Genomic DNA, 5,053 nt, shown 5'->3' with positions numbered 1-5,053 from the left:
AAACCTATTTCCACTAGTTTACTCCATCGAGGTTCAAAAAGACCGGAGTGCGAGTGAGTCCTTTAAATTACTATAGTGCCACATCAATAATGACACATACACACACACTCTCTCCCCCTAAAAAAAGGAACCCCGACGGGATTACATGTTTGTCTGATTAAGTTTGTTTATTTTCTAGTTTTTGTACTTTGACTTTTAGAGTTCTAGTTTTGTTTGGATTTGAGCTGGCGAGTGATGACTCTCTTCGCTCTGTAAGAATCTTTATGAAATATCATGCGTGTTTGGCAAGTTTTTCTACAATTGGCAATAATGGAATATACATTTACTAGGGAATTATATTTATCAATAGACCTATCAATTTAAAACAATGAGTGGAGCAATAATAATGTTGGAACACTTCATATTTTTTCCTGCAACAATGGTGAGTATTAGCAGGAAAAAAATATGACAAAAATAACCTATTTTTTAGGGAAGAAACAAAACCTATTTCTACAAGGTTAATCTGTCGAGGTTCAGAATAGACTGGAGCGCGAGTGAGTCCTATAAATTACTATAAGTGCCATGCCGATAACGAGTCTCTCTCTCTCTCAGAAAATTGAATACCACCGGGATTACAGGGCTTCCTGTTTTTTTGGTTATTTTTTTAGTTTTTGTACATGGACTTTTTGAGTTCTGGTTTTGTCTGGATTTGAGATGACAAGTGACAAACCAACGATTATCTTCACCTAAGAATATTTATGAATTATCATGCGTGTTTGGTAAGTTTGTCTGAAGTTGGCAATAATGGAACCTAAATTTACCAAGGCAACTATTTATCAATAGATCTATAATTTTAGAGCAACAATAATGCTAGAACACTTCATATTTATCTTGCTACAACAATGGTGGGTATTAGTAGAATAATAATAATATGACAAACAAAAACCTATTTTTGGAGAGAACAAACAAACCTATTTCTACTAGTTAAGTCAGTCGAGATTCAGAAAGACTAGAGCACGAGCGAGTTCTATAAGTGCCACACCAATAATAACACACTCCCCCCTCCCCCCCCCCCCCCCCCTAGAAAAAGGAACACCGACGAGATTACATGTCCGCCATTTATTTTGGTTATTTTTTTTGTTTCTATACGTTAACTTTTAGAGTTCTAGTTTTGTTTGGATTTGAGCCAAAGAGTGACGATTCTCTTCACATAGTAATAATCTTTATGAAATATCATGCATGTTTGGTAAGTTTTTCAACATTTAGCAATAATAGAATTACTACGGCAATTTTATTTATCAATAGACCTATAATTTTAAAACCATGAGTGGAGCAATAATAATGCTGGAACACTTCATAATTTTTCTGCAACAATGGTGAGAATTAGCAGAAAATATGACAAACAGAAACTTGTTTCTTTAGGGAACAAATAATAAAAATCTATTTCTACTAGTTTAGTCCGTTGAGGTTGAGAAAAGACTAGAGCACGAGTGAGTCCTATAAATTACTGTAAGTACCATGCCAATAATCTCTCTCTCTCTCTCTCCATAAAAAAATGAATAATTTTTTCTAGTTTCTTGACTTATATAGTTCTAGTTTTGTCTGGATTTTAGCTGACGAGTGATGAACGGATGGTTCTCTTCACATAGTAAGAATCTTTATAGTATCATGCGTGTTTCGTAAGATTTTATACAATTGGCCATAATGGAACATAAATTTACTATGGCAATTTTATTTATGAATAAATCTATCTTTTAAATCATGAGAGGAAGAACAACAATGCTGGAACACAATATAGTTTTTAGTGCAATAATGGTGGCTTTTAGTGGAAAACTAAAATATGTGAAAAACTAAAACCTTTTCTTGAAAGGAAAAAACGGTTACTGACAATAAGGACTCTTGCGGGCAACCTTATTTTTGACGATTCTATTCACATAGGACTGATGCTATGCAGACGACAACCTTTACCCGGTCCCTGAACGAGCCTATCGATCACACCATCCATGAATAGGCAAAGTGCCGCCCCAACCATCTGATTTTTTGTCGTCCAAAGATCGTGTCACTCCATGTCGTGCGTGGAGTAGTTTCGTTCACACAGTAAAGCCCTCCTTAATTTACAGGATTCTCAAAATGCAGGAACATGAAAAATAGAGAATTAAAGTGACATGCCATCTTGAATCCCGTGGGATTAGCATAGTGTTTGATGCGACATGAAAAACAAAGCAATTGTAAAAAGAGGTTGAAGTGAACCTCCTATTCCTATATGATTCAAAGCGACCAGCATAGAAAATATTCTTAAAGATTCTGAGCTTCCAAAAATCCTGTGAAATTTCTTTTGAATCAAAAGAGCCATAAATAAGGTCCGCGCTCCCAGTATATATAGAGAGCAACCGCTGAAGCTTCTTCTCAAGGGAAATGCCAATGCTAGCCATGGATGCGGCCACGGGCATGAACAGTGCCGGCGTTCTGCTGCTCCTTCTCGTCCTGCTCACCGGTCTCGTCGCGACTTTGTTTCGTCGCGTGGGCCGAGGGATGGTGGAACCGCACCGAGCCCACCGTCGCTCCCGCTGCTGGGCCACCTCCACCTGATCAAGAAGCCGCTGCACCGCTCGCTGGCCACGCTGGCCGCCTCGGTGCACGGCCGCGGCGGGGCCCTGGCGCCGCTCGTGTCGCTGAGGCTCGGGGCGCGCCCGGCGCTCCTCGTGTCCACGCACGCCGCCGCCGAGGAGTGCTTCACGGTGCACGACGCCGCCCTGGCGGCACGGCCGCGGCTGCTCGTGGGGAAGCACCTGGGGTACAACTACACGGCGATCACCTGGGCCTCCCACAGCGCCTACTCGATCGGCCTCCGCCGGTTCCTCGCCGGCAATATCTTCTCGGCGCCCCGCCTCGAGGAACGCGCGGCCGACCGCCGTGCCGAGGTCACGTCCCTCGTGGATAATCTGCTCCACGACGCGGCGGCCGGCGGCGCGGCGGGGGTCACGGTCACCCTCCGCCCTAGGATCTTCGAGCTGGTGCTTAACGTGATGATGCGCGCCGTGACGGCACACGGGCACGCCGGCGACGTGTGCAGGTTCCAGGAGTTCGTCGAGGAGTCGTACGTGGTGGTCGGCGCGCCCAGCGTCGGGGACTTCTTCCCGGCGCTGCGGTGGGTCGACCGTCTGCGCGGCATCGACGCCGCGTACGCGAGGCTGCAGACGAAGCGTGATGCGTTCGTGGCAGGCCTCGTCGACGACCACAGACGGAGGCGCGGCAACGCTGGCGGCGACGGAGACACGACCAGCGTCATCGACGAGCTGTTGGCGCTGCAGGAAACCGATCCCGAGTACTACACCGACAACGTCGTCAAGGGCATCGTCTTGGTGAGTAGCATCGTCTTGGTGGTAGCATCATGTTTTGCTAACAACTAATCTCATGCCCAATTCCAATCCAGGTGATGTTCACCACCGGGACTGACCACGACGGCGCTGACCGTCGAGTGGACGATGGCGCTGCTGCTGAAGCACCCGGAGATGCTGCAGAAGGCGAGGGACGAGATAGACGCCAACGTCGGCGCGGGGCGGCTGGTCGAGGAGTCGGACATGGCCAACCTGCCCTACCTGCACTGCGTCGTGAAGGAGAGCCTCCGGCTGTGCCCCGTCGGCCCGCTCATCCCGGCGCACGAGGCCATGGAGGACTGCACGGTGGGCGGCTACAGGGTCCGGCGCGGCACGATGATCCTCGTGAACACGTGGGCGATCAACCGGGACGCCGACGCCTGGGACTCCCCCGGGGAGTTCCGGCCGGAGCGGTTCTTGGACGCCGACATGGCCAAGGCCGCGCCCATGCTGCCGTTCGGGCTCGGCCGGAGGCGGTGCCCGGCGGAAGGGCTGGCCATGCACCTTCTTGGCTTCACGCTGGCGGCGCTCGTGCAGTGCTTCGAGTGGGATGCCGGGGGAGGCCGTGCCATTGACATGGCCGAAGGTGGCGGCCTAAGCATGCCAATGGCCACGCCGTTGGCGCTTGTCTGCCGGCCCCGAGGATTCGTCAAGGGCTTGCTCTCTGCTTCCGCTTGATGGACCCATTGAGCAATGGTTTCTTTCTGAAGAATTTCTTTAGGACACCGATAAGTGCCACACGTGTGGGCGTTAGGAGTCTGCCCACACATTTGTGTGTGGTGTATAAGAGGAACAGCTCACACACCTACGTGTGGGCAAAACAAGTAATGCCCACGTATCTTTTTTTTTCCTACCGGTCCCTCTCACACGCGTGCGTGTGGGCGAAATAGATAACGCCCACACGCCCCGTACGTCAGGCCTCGTGCCTCGTGGTCCCACACGCCCCGCGTGACAGTCACCGCGCGCTCGCAGTTGCCGTGGTCCAGACCCTCGTCCATGTTCGTTTAACTGCAGTTGCCATGTCGCTAAACTACGGTTGCCATGTCGGACAACTACAGTTGTCATGGTTGCTCAACTGCAGTTGCCATCTAATGTCAAAAGTTCCAGATGCCATTTTTGGGCAACTGCGGCTGTTGCCATGTATGGTCTGGTTTACCACTAGGCAGTTGCCATGTATGGTCTGGTTTACTACAGTTGCCATGATTTGAAAACCTCAGGAGTTGCCACCTACTAACACTAGGCAGTTGCCGTGTAGTGCTACAAAAAGACATGGAAAAACAACATGTTCGGGTAAAAAAGAGAGAGTTGCCATCTGCTTATAAGCACACTAGGGCAGTTTGTTGGGGAACGTAGCAGAAATTCAAAATTTTCTACGCATCACCAAGATCAATCTATGGAGTAATCTAGCAACGAGGGGAAGGGGAGTGCATCTACATACCCTTGTAGATCGCGATGCGGAAGCGTTGCAAGAACGCGGATGAAGGAGTCGTACTCGTAGCGATTCAGATCGCGGTTGATTCCGATCTAAGCGCCGAACCACGGCGCCTCCGCGTTCAACACACGTGCAGCCCGGTGACGTCTCCCACGCCTTGATCCAGCAAGGAGCGAGGGAGAGGTTGGGGAAGACCCCGTCCAGCAGCAGCACGACGGCGTGGTGGTGGTGGAGGAGCGGGGCAATCCTGCAGGGCTTCGCCAAG

The 5,053-nt window shown here is 49.5% G+C and overlaps 1 pseudogene; it reads left to right on the top strand.

The window, feature by feature from the left end:
* Nucleotides 1–1,107: 1,107 nt before the first annotated feature.
* On the top strand, nucleotides 1,108–4,205 carry LOC109735051 (cytochrome P450 81Q32-like; annotated as a pseudogene).
* The last annotated feature ends 848 nt before the right edge of the window (nucleotides 4,206–5,053 follow it).

This window comes from Aegilops tauschii, chromosome 6, assembly GCF_002575655.3.
Source record: "Aegilops tauschii subsp. strangulata cultivar AL8/78 chromosome 6, Aet v6.0, whole genome shotgun sequence".
NCBI classification, from domain to species: domain Eukaryota; kingdom Viridiplantae; phylum Streptophyta; class Magnoliopsida; order Poales; family Poaceae; genus Aegilops; species Aegilops tauschii.
This window is presented reverse-complemented; position numbering and strand designations above follow the sequence as displayed.